General features: G+C 39.3%; 1 long non-coding RNA gene across 1 annotated transcript in view; it reads left to right on the forward strand.

The window, feature by feature from the left end:
- Positions 1-446: 446 nt before the first annotated feature.
- The window catches only part of LOC108531625 (uncharacterized), a 22,657-nt gene continuing 10,641 nt past the window's right edge, over positions 447-12,462 (forward strand). The window contains exons 1-2 of the long non-coding RNA XR_001886230.1: positions 447-544; positions 1,223-1,303. This is a non-coding gene — a long non-coding RNA (uncharacterized LOC108531625). The remainder of the gene's footprint in view (positions 545-1,222; positions 1,304-12,462) is intronic.

Genomic DNA, 12,462 nt, shown 5'->3' on the forward strand with positions numbered 1-12,462 from the left:
TCGTATTAAAAATGGATTATCATGCAGTTAACTTGGGTCCTGTTCCAAGGTTCACATGAGTAATTCAGATCAATAAAACCCAAATTACTCAGTAACGCTAGCTACAGGGAAGTGCTTCTTCTTGTTGTATTATGACTTTTAACTTTTTATTATTGTGAAAATTTCAAACCATGCTAAAGTTGAAAGAGTAAAATAATGCCCATCTATATAGTCCTCAATTAGAGTCACTGATTATGCCAGTCGGAAGGACACTAATGAAGAGACTGAGTTAGGATGCCAGAGGAGAGTCTATGAGACATCAAGGGAGTTGAAGTAGCACTGACAGGGAGTGTCTCAGACTATGATAAGGATCTGACAAGGTCTCAGCCGACCTAACAGGGAGTTCCAGAGCAAAGATTCTCACTGCACAGCTGGTATCATGCACTGATCAGTCACTGGCTGGGCACTGTTGGGGGAGAGTGTGACCTCAGCTCCAAAGCAGAATTGGATCCTGAAGGACCTAATGACTAGAAACTTCTAGCTGACTACACTCTGCAACTGACTGGTAAGTGCTTTCTTAAAGGGAAATTGGAGCAGTGAGCTTCTATAGCTGTGACAGCATTTTCTGATATTTTACCTTTTTTTCCCCCTAAACCATTTGAAGGCAAGGTGTAATCACCAGTCATGGCATTTTGACCACTAATTACACAGCAATATGAATCTCTTAACAACTAAACATTTTCCTACATAACCACAGTACATTGATCACACTGGATAATTATTTGAATAATAATATTATCTGACATGTTGTCCATATTCAAATCAAATTCCATTAATCATCCAATTAAGTCTTGTTTTTTCTGGGTGCACATGCACATGTACACATGTATGTATCTGTGTGTTTGAGCCATGATCCAATTAGGGGTTACGAGTTGCATTTGATTCTCATGTCATTTTATTCTCCTTTAACGAAAAATAGTTCTCTTACCTTTCTGCATTTTCAAGACATTGGTCTTTCTGAAAATTCCACGTCATTTGTCTTTCAGGATGAACATCAGAATTTGTCTTCTTATTACTTCATGACTAAATTCAGGATATAATTGTAATACCCCACTTTTTGGTGTTTTTGTTTGTGCTTTAAATAGTCAGTTGTGTTTTATGTGAGTTATAAGAAACGAGAAAACAGTCTTTTATATTTACCTACTTATTTACTATCTCTGGTGCTTTTTATTTTCTTTTGTAGATTTGAACATCTATAGAATATTACATCTCTTTGACCTGAAGGACTTGCTTTAGCATTTCTTGTACTATAAGTCTGATGGAGGTAAAATCACTAAATTTTAATTTAACTGAAAATGCCTTTATTGCACCCCTGTTCAAAGGATATTTTTGTTGAATACAGAATTCTGTATTGACAGTTTGGTTTGGTTATTGCTTTTCTCATTCAGCACTTCAAAGATGTTATTCCATTATCTTCTGGCCTCCATTGTTTCTGAACAAGTCAGCAATAATTCTTATGCTTGGCCCCTACATATAATGTGTCTGCTCTGGCTTCTTTCATGATGTTCTCCTTATCTCTGTTTCTCAATCGTTTGATTATCATACTACTAGATGAAACTCCTTGTATTTATCAGGTTTTGATGTTTGTTTAACTGCTTGGACCTATAAATCATCAAATTTGGGGAATTAGAGACTATAGTTTTTTTTTTTTTTTTTTTTTTTTTTTTTTCTTGAGACAGAATCTCACTCTGTCACCAAGGTTGGAATGCAGTGGTGCAATCTTAGCTCACTGCAACCTCTGCCTCCCAAGTTCAAGCAATTCTCCTGCCTCAGACTCTCTAGTAGCTGGGAATATAGACATGTGCCACCACGCCTGGCTAAGTTTTTTGTATTTTTAGTAGAGACGGGGTTTCACCAAGTTGGTCAGGCTGGCATTGAACTCCTGACCACTCAAATGATCCACCCACCTCGGCCTCCCAAAGTTCTGGGATTACAGGTGCGAGCCACTGCATTTTGTTCACCAGCTTCTCTCTTAGTGCTGATGTTTAGACTATTTGCTATTTTCATACAGAGCACTGGGGTTCTTTTAAACATTATTCAATGTTTTATCCTTTCCTTCAGATTGAGCAATTTTTATTATCTATGATCAAGCTCACTGACTTTTTCTTCTGCCATTTCCAATCTTCTATTAGACCTGTTCAGTAAACTTTTATTTCTGTTCATTTGTTTCAGTTCTAGAATTTCTATTTTTTTTCTTTTTTTTTTTTTTTTTTTAGATGGAGTTTTGCTCTTATCGCCCAGGCTGGAGTACAATGGTGCAATCTCAGTTCACTACAACCTCTGCCTCCCAGGTTCAAGCAATTCTCCTGCCTCAGCCTCCTAAGTAGCTGGGATTACAGGCATCCGCCACCACACCCAGCTAATTTTTGTATTTTTAGTAGAGATGGGGTTTCACTATGTTGGCTAGGATGGTCTTGATCTCCTGACCTTGTGATCCACCTGCCTCAGGCTCCCAAAGTGCTGGGATTAGAGGCATGAACCACTGCAACTAGACACTATTTAATTTTATAGTCTACATTTTTTCTATTGATTTTTTTATTTGCTCACTAATTAAAATCAATTTTTTTTTTATTTAAACATCTTTACAAGAGTATTTTTCAAGTCTTTTCTTAGTACAACATGTGCATTATTTTAGATTTGGTTCCTGTTGACTATTTTATTCTGTTTTGTTTTTTCTTGTTTTTTACTATGAATCATATGTTTCTATTTCTTTGTCTATCTACTGAAATTTGAGTTGAATGCTGAATATTGTAGAAAAGACATTGAAGAGACTCTGGCTTCAGTACTGTCCTATCAAATTAACAAGTCATTCAATTACTGGTTAATCACCTGAACTTCTAAATGCTTGGTTTAATGCTTTGTTCATTCAGGTCTGTGAAAAGCTCAAGGTATTTTCCAAATCTCTCTAACCTGAAGGGACCAAACACTCATTATTTTCTAGGGATGTTTTCTGTGACCTTGGTTAGGCCAGTTCCATGCTATGATCCCTATTGTTAAGACACAAACTTTCTGGAGTCTCAGCTAGATGCTAGGGTATTAATAATGGATTAAGGAGATGTCTCCACCCTGACAGGGCAAGAACTCCAACTTCCCTTGCACTTCTCCTTCCAAGAACTTCTTGACTTCTGGTATCTGTGTTCGGCTCTTAACAGCATAGTATGTGCTATATGGTAAGGCTGGATGGTTTGTCCTGTACATGTACAACTCAAATTCAGCCACAGAATCTCAGGGATTCTCCATCAATTCATGGAATCTCCTTTCCACAGAGATTCCTCTACTCAAGGCCCACCTTGAGGATTCCATCTGCCTCAAGCCCATGACTCTTAATTGTGATCTCTGTTTGGTCAGCTCACTGAGGCCATGCTCTCTGTTTGGACTCCAGCTTATTGTGCTGCAACCAGGTAATTGTTCTAAGCACAGAGCTGGATACTCACAAGATTCATCTCAGAAGTTTCCCTTCTCTCAAGAATTGCAGATTTGCATTACCTACTGCCCACTGCCTGAAAATAGTTATCTCATATTTTTATCCAGTTTTGTATTTGTTTACGGCAGGAGCGATAATCTAGTTCCAGCTACTGCATCATGACCAGAAGCCTGTGAAATATATTTTTAATTTTTCAGACTCTAAATTATAGGAAAGCACAGAGAAGGCAGGATGAAATGGCTGTAGGGTGAGCCAATCCATGGTATGATTTACCAACCTGGAAATATATTTTCAATCAACTCCAAGGAAATGAGAGCAGTTTCAGACTTGCCAACATTATAATAATGATAACGACAATAATAATAACAATAAATGTAAAATAGCCTTCTACATTTCCATTCTTAGGAAGTACTGAAGGAGGCACTTACTGAGATGAAGGTAATAGAAAAGAGAGACCCATAATAGAAGAGACAGAGGATTCAACTCAGGAGAGCAACATTAGCAAAAGAATGGCCATTGTGTATCAAGTTGAAAAAGTGATCTATGCAGACTGAAAGACTGAAAGAAAAACATGATGCAGGAGGCGGGTTTTAAATACCGTAAAAATAAAACCAAGCCAGGCGTAGTGACTCATGCCTGTAATCCCGACACCTTGAGAGGCCTAGGCGGGTCGATCACCTGAGGTCAGGAGTTAGAGATAAGCCTGGTCAACATGGCAAAACCGCATGTCTACTAAAAATACAAAAATTAGCCAGGCGTGGTGGCAAGTGCCTGTAATCCCAGCTACTCGGGGGACTGAGGCAGGAGAATCACTTGAACCCGGGAGGTGGAGGTTGCAGTGAGCCGATATCATGCCACTGCACTCCAGCCTGGGCAATAGAGCAAGAGTCCGTGTCAAAATAAAGAAATAAATAAATACAACTGAAAGCTTATAACTGTGGTTAAATATTTGAAGAGCTATTTACAGGCATATGACAGAAGGTGGAAACACTAAAAGAGATAATAATAGGCAAGTAGAAAATAAACAATAGAAAATCGAGGCAATTATTAACTCCAAGTAAAACAAAAATTTGAAGGAGAAAGTTGATCTAACTGTGCACTACTTAGCTTAGCAGGGACCTATATTTATTTAGTCATAATTCTATAAACATTGTTACTGGTTTAACCAGATAGTCCTGCCTAAAATCCCGGGTCTACTTAATACGACTTACCTGGGTCAACTTGGGCAGCTTCTTTTAACTTTCTGAGCCTCAATTTCCCCTTCTACAAAATGTATAATCTCTCATAAGATTGTTGTAATGAAGTAAAATAATATATACAAAGGCTCCCACAAAAGTTGACACTAAATATATATTTCTTTCCAAGGTTTTATTACTTATGCACCCAGACAACTCTTTTGCAAAAGTGGTAAAATTGGATCTAACCCAACCCCAGCTCCCACAGCTTCCTCATCCAACCCCAGCCCCAGGCATTGGAGCAGTCTATGCTGTGATTACACAGAACTGCTCACCAGTCCTCACATACATTGCACTGCAAGTTATGCTGCTATGCCACGATGTTTTGTCTGCCAAGAGTTCCCTCTTTAACCATCATGTCCATTCGTTAAGAACATCAATCTTGTATTATACTTCCAAAGCTTCCAATTATAATGAATTATTCTTTTAGCATACAACATTCTTAGTTGTATTGTGGTCTATTTAAGTATCTATGTCTTTTCACCAGATTGTATAAGCAAGGACTTTGCTTTAAATCAGTCTAACCAACACTTATTTATTGAGTAACTATTGTGTGCCAAGTACTATGCACATTACAAATTGAGGATCTAGGATAATTTAGACACAAGTATTCATTCAAAAATGAACCTACTAAGTGTCAAGAATTCTAATAGGCATTGAGATCCATGTGACCATGAGAAATATGGTCTCCTCCTTCATTGTATTTGCAGTGTGGAGAGAAGGGTCAGGCACATAGAGAGGGAATTACAAAGCTAAGTAATGTCTATACTAGGGGAAGTATCTAGGTCAATGAGAGACAAAGAAGAGACATCACAGGCATGAGAATTCAGGGAGGGCTTTTGGAAAAGGAACTTCTAAACTAAAAATAAAATGAGTAGTAGCTTACTAAGGGATTGGAGAAGAGAGTTCAAGCTGAGGAAAAACATAAAAATATGTACACAGTATAATAGAAGCAAGAATAATAGGTAGTCCTCTCTACCTAGAGGCATCAGGGAAAGCTGTGGGGGCATTTGAGCAGAACCTTCAAGGATAAGTAGATAATTATTGGTAACACTCTCATTCTTTTTGTTGAACAACTATATTAATGCATTAGTAGTCATCCTTAGTCCAGAAAGAATAATCTAATTACTACTATAATAATTTTAATTCAGTAGTGTTATGTTTGCTACATAAATGATAGGAATTTTTATTATCCGAAAAGCATGGACTTACTTCGTTTTGAAATATACACTACAAACTGAAAATTAATTTAGATCTTTGAATCTTGCTTATTTTTGACTCTATTCTAGTATCCAATTTAATTAGTATTTTAAAATAAATTCAGGTTGCTTTGTAGAGGAAAACACAGAAAACTAGAAGAAAAGATTGGCAAGTATATCTCATGGCATTTACTATAGAGCAAGATTTCAAAACAAACTTGCATTTCAAAATTAATAATTTTGGTTGTATTATTGTTATTTATAAATGTATGGCCAACATGATTTCAAGAAGAAGCAAGGATCTAGTTAAACTGAGTGGTACAGGCTGGGCACGGTGGCTCATGCCTGTAATCCCAGCACTTTGGGAGGCCGAGGCGAGTGGATCACCTGAGGTCGGGAGTTCAAGACCAGCCCGAGCAACATGTAGAAACCCCATCACTACTAAAAATACAAAATTAGCTGGGCATGGTGACATATGCCTATAATCCCAGCTACTCAGGAAGGCTGAGGCAGGAGAATCGCTTGAACCTGGGAGGCGGAGGTTGAGGTGAGTCGAGATCGTGCCCTTGCACTCCAGCCTGGACAACAAGAGCAAAACTCCATCTCAAAAAATAAAAAATTAAAAAAAAAAAAAAAACTGAGTAGTATGGACAAGAGTCAGCACAAAGAAAGGCAACTAGAATTGAAATGATATTTTCTAAGAGCCAACAGTGTGCTTACTCTATGTCCTGAGGAATCAGAGATGAAGAAGTCACAATTTCTGCTATTCAAAATGTGCTTTGAAGGAAGAGTAATATTTCCCAAGCAAACAACAGTCTGTATCTCTCAACTCATCTCTTTCTTTATTCCTACAATAACTGTCTTAACTTAGGCTCTCATCATCTGATATCGAGATCATTAAAATATTCTCTTCCCTTGAGTCTTTCCTACCTATGTATTCTTTATCCTGTGAACAGAGTGACCCTTCTAAAATGTATATCTAAACACTAGTTTCCTCTTATTTGTCTGCATTTGACCTTCATTTTCGAAAGACACTTTTGCTGAGTATAGAATTCTAAGTATTTTGTCTTTTTGTTAAGTATTTTAAAGATGTTGCCCCATTGTCTTCTGGTTTGTGTTGCTGCCAACAAAAAGTTTGTCATCATTCTCATTGTTGTTTCCCTGTACATAATGCATTTACTTTTCCTGGATACTTTTATGACATTCTGTTTATATCAGTTTCAAGAAAATTGATTACATTGTGCACTGGTGTCATTTTCTTCAAGTTTCTTCAGTTTGGAGAGTTCTCTGGGCTTCTTGGATTTAGGGGTATATAGTTTTATCAAATTTGGAAAATTTTGAACAGACTTCTTTGAATATCCTTCTCTTCCCCTTTTTCTCTGGGACTCCAATTACACATATCTTAGACCTTGTGAAACTACCCCATGGCACACTGATGGGATAATGCACATCAGTGTTCACTTTATTTTCAGTATTTTTTCTGTTTTATTTTAAATGTTTTCTACTGCTTTTTTTTTTCAAGTTCACTAATCTTTTCCTCTGTAGCCTCTAATTAGCTATTAGTGGCATCTCATGCATTTTACATCTCAGGTATTTTTTATCTCTAGAAGCCTGACTTGGATCTTTGTCATATCTTTTACACATCCATTTAACATGCTCATGTTTTCTTCTATCTTCTTAAATATAAAGAATGTATTTATAATAGCTGTTTTAATTTCCGTATGTATTAATTAGATTATCTGTGTCATTTAACTAATGTCTGTTTCTATGGATTGGTTTTTAAATCTTTATTATGGGTTATATTTTTCTTCTTTGAGTATCTAGTGCTGTTTGGTAGGATGCTAGATATTGGTGACTTTTAATTTGGGGGCATTACATTTTTTCTGTATTCCTATAAATATTCTTCAGATTTGTTCTTGGGTACAATTAAGGTAGTTGGGAAAAAACTGATCCTCTCAAGGCCTATGTCTATGCTTTGCTAGGCAGACACAAACTAATCTGTCCCCATCAATAAAACAATCTGCTTTTGAATACTTAATCTGATGCCCTTTGCCATATGAGGTATCTTATAATGGCTGTCAGGAACATTAATTACTCCCAGTCCTGTATGGCTCTAGAAATTTTTCTGTCTACTCCTTCCAGGTGTTTTTTGTTTGTTTGTTTGTTTTTTGTTTTGTTTTGTTTTTCCTTCCTGGCCTCAGGTAGTTTTCTTTACTGCATGTGCTGATTAGTACTCAGCTAAAGACTCAAAAACGACTCTTCCACAAAACTCCAAAGCTCTTTTTCTGTGAAGCTCACTCCTCTCAGGAACAATGCTGAAAGAATCCCAGCCACATTGGCCTCCCTAAATTCTCAGTCCTGCCTCCTAAACTTAGGGAGACCACTGGACTCAGTTTGAGCTGCTGCTTCTTGCATTGCAGCCTGGAAACTCTCTCCAGGCAAAAGAGAGAAGTATTCCTAGAAATTTGCCCCATTTGTTCTTTTTTCTCAAGGATTACTGTCCTGCACTGCCTGTTTTCTAGTGTGTGAATACTGTTATTTCAAATATTTTGTCCATATGATTAGCTGTCTAAAGTGGGAGGATAATTTCAGTCCCTGTTACTTCATTATGGCTGGAAGTGAAAGTTGACCATGATTTAAACAGTTGGTAGCTTTTAAGTGCTTTCAGAAAAACATGCCAACTGAAAGCCTACAACCTTAAGTCCAGGCCTGGAGCCTCTCCTTCTCTTTCATTTCCTGCTCCCATGCTTGCCTCATGGGGTTTTGTTTGAACTTCATCCACTTCAATGGTGGTGTTGAGGGTCTCGAGATTGCTCTTGGGACTTGGCCAAGAGCACATGGGCTCCAGGGTTAGGTACCAGGGGAAGTCGAAGAATCCCCACAGGACCCAAGCCTCCATTCCACTCTCCAGCTCCATTTTCCCAGAAATCTCAACAGTAAACTATACACATTGTTTTCCCAGTGATTCTATAAATGAAAAGTGTTTGCTTCCTGTATGACTTTCATTTTTCTTTTCTCACTGTCACCTGGGATGGAGTGCAGTGGTACAATCTTGGCTCACTGCAACATCCACCTCCCAGGTTCAGGCGATTCTCCTGCCTCAGCCATCCGAGTAGCTGGGTTACAGGCACTCACCACCACACCTGGCTAATGTTTTGTATTTTTAGTAGAGACAAGATTTTACTATGTTGGTCAGGCTGGTCTCGTACTCCTGACCCCGTGATCCACCCGCCTCGGCCTCCCAAAGTACTGGGATTCCAGGCATGAGCCACCGTGCCCAGCCTTGGCTTTCATTCTTGTATGTGCAGTTCTCTTGGTCTGGATCTCCAGAGAGCAGAAGTGACTTTTGGGATCAGCATGCTGCGTCCCCACCCTAAATTCCTAATAAGACAAAGAAACTTACGGTATAGTCCAGAAGAAAGACACTTAAACAAATATAATAGAATGCTTCATGTAAATCCCTCATGAATGCTTGTCACATTAAATAAAATATAAGCACAAAGATACGCACTCAGTTCTTAAAGAACTCAGGAGAGAAGCCTATCACTTGGCCTGGGGCGATCTAGGAAGGCTTTCAGAAGGAAGTGACTAGCCCCTTCCCTGACATTCACCCAGAAAATGTATTTCCATAATGACTTTCCAGTGACAGTGACTCAATGGAACAACTCTGGCACTTTAGAAACATTTTGACAACCTCCTCCTTTGGAGAGCTCGGCAGTTATTAAGATGGAAGAAGCCAGCCAGTGCCTCTGTCAAGCAGCCAGAAAGGTTCCTGCTGAGGCCATTATAAAAGGAAGCAGTGGGAGAAGGCATTAGGAGAGTTGAAGATTGGGTAAGGACCTCAGACTGGGTCTCCCCGAGCCTTTGATTAAGACAGGCCAAGTTTGTCCTCACCACTGTCAAAAACGTGCTTTCCGTGAATCCAGGGCGCAGAGTTCTAAACAAGGAGGCTGTTAAAAGATAGATTAAAGGGCATAAAAATAGTATTAGATTTCACGGCACAGTGAGGCCTGTCAAGTCCAGGCTCACAGAGTGAATTGCTTAAAGGCGATGATCAAAATGAGTCACCAGTGTCTGCTCGGATTGTGCTGATACCTCTCGGAAAAGCAGAAGCCGGGACTATTGTTTGTGTCAAAAATACTTCTGAAGAGGCTACAGAAATCAAAAGGCGCTGATGTGCCAAAGTCTGAAGGCAGAGGAAGGGGAGAGACGAGAGGAGAGTCAGGGGCTCAAACATGCAGGAAGCAGATGAGCAAGAGATAGCATCTCAGGGCAGAGTGGAAGTTGTGCGAGCAGAGTGGAGTTGAGTCCTCGGAGACCCTCGCTTTATCAAGCTCCTGCTATGTGCTAGACCTTGTGCTGGGCACCTTAGGTGTGATAACGCAGAAAACAACAAACAGTTACTTGAGGGAGCGGTGTGGCCTTGAATGTGTCACTGAGCCTCTCTGAACCTCCGTGTCTTCTTCTGGAAAGTGAAGTTAAACAGCCATACCTCTCAAGGTGGTTGAGGATTTTACGTAAGATAACAGGGGCAAAAATATCAAGCATCCAAAAAGCGCTCGATATACAAAGTTGAATCTGAAGACAAATCACTGGGCAATCCTAATCATAAGAACATTCACTGAGAACAGTTTATACGCCAGGTACTGAGATGAGCAGTCTACACTCAGGCATTACCTAATTTAAAGTCTCCAGACCTATGAGTTAGGTAATATTTCCATCCCCATTTGACTTACAGAGAGACAGAGTCTTTATATAAAGACTGGGACAGTAAGTTGCCCAATGTCACACAAGAGAGAAGCCACAATCTAAAAATCCATCTGTCTAATTCCAAAAACCTGTGATCCCTATCATTTTGCTGGCTGGTTGTCTAGAATGATAGGAGACTAACATTGGCGTCATCTTTAAGATGACTCAGGATCAAGCCCTCCACCTCCCTGCAGGCCTCATTTTCATGTGTGAATCCCTCGGAAACATCCTGCCAACTGGCCAGCCTGCTTCTGTTTGTACTCTTCCCATGACGGGGTGCTCACTTCCTGCTGAGGCAGCCTTACCAATTTCCTGACGATTCGACCAGTTGGAAAGTACTTCTTTCTCCAGTCTATCGGATTGATTTCAGATTCAAGAGCAGCACCAAGTAGACGCATTCTCAATTGTCACTTCCAGGGGGGAAATCTTTGACAAGTTCCCACTGCTTTTTAGAAGTAAAATAGTCATAACTTGTTCTTCTTAAAAACTGCCAACAGCATGAAGAGAATCAAGACTGAAGACCAAAATTGCTTTTCTCTCCTCTCGATAACACTGTCAGCATGGAGCAGGCCGACTGTGGCGGAACTTCAATCGGGGCTAAATTTATATTCATTCAGGTGTCACCGGACTCTGCTTTCTTGCCTCTCTTCTCTGATCAATGCACTCATTAAAGGACTCAGGCTTGGCAATAGATTCACCTTAATGCTCGTTGCCCTGGGGTTTCAATAACACAGGTTCTGAGACTCTAACAAGCTACTGAAGAATGAAAAGAAAAAAATGAAAAAAAAGCTTTATCTTTCCCTCCTTGTACAGAGTCCTGAAATTGTTTCTCTTTGTCTTTTACAAACAATTCTGTCGACTATATTAATTTTATGGAGGAGCTTTGAGGGACATATATGGAAAGAGGGAAATTGGGAAAATATTTATGTGGAGCAGGTGTACAGAACGAATATCCATCTATTTATTCCAAAATAGTGAGAAATGTGGATTGCATTTATTTCTGTTTTTCTTAACTTGGAAGATTTGTTTGGAAACTTAAAATAAAAGATTTGTTTAACTTTTACCAAATTATGTTTTATTTGTCTTAACAGAAGGATACTTTCACTTCTACACATTCCATTGTAGAATCTGTCTACATACTCATGTATTTTCACAGTCCCAAGCATGGTATGTATTGTGGGATCTGGCCAGCAGCCCACAATGCAACGGGGTTCTCTCTTTGTTCCCAGGCAGATCGGCAGGTCAAGAAATAATAGACATATACAAGATAGTGAAAGCTGGGTCCAGGGGTGTCACCACCTTCTGGTCCCGTGATGCCAACAATACACTGGATATAGCAGCAATTATTAAGTTTAGTGAGGGTGGGGGTAGGTTAGTGAGGGATTTAGGGTCATTTGATTATGAGGTGAGATGGTCACATGGGGATGAAGTAATTCTTTAACATAACATCTGTATGCAGAAGTACAGTATACAGAGGTAAGAATTTACAATATAGTGTGTGCATCAGTAATTTCTAACAGAGCCTTAAAACAGAAATGCAGTCTTTCCATAGTCTATGATTAGCAAGATGTTAATCAGCAGTAACAGTTGCAGCAAAAGCTGGTTACAAACAATCCATAGAAACAGGACGTGAAGCTAGACAATCGGTTAGACCAGAAATTGTCAGAAGGGAGTATGCCTTAACCCTAAAGAGGCCTAGAAGAGCCGTGGCTAGATGAGGGCATTTATAGCCCTATCTTATCCATATGGACAGGTGCCCCCCAATGCGTCCGTTTATAGGCTCTCCATGAGGGTCGTATTCCATTCCCAGAGCTAT

Source organism: Rhinopithecus bieti, unplaced genomic scaffold, assembly GCF_001698545.2.
Source record: "Rhinopithecus bieti isolate Rb0 unplaced genomic scaffold, ASM169854v2 scaffold_7212, whole genome shotgun sequence".
In the NCBI taxonomy this organism is placed as follows: domain Eukaryota; kingdom Metazoa; phylum Chordata; class Mammalia; order Primates; family Cercopithecidae; genus Rhinopithecus; species Rhinopithecus bieti.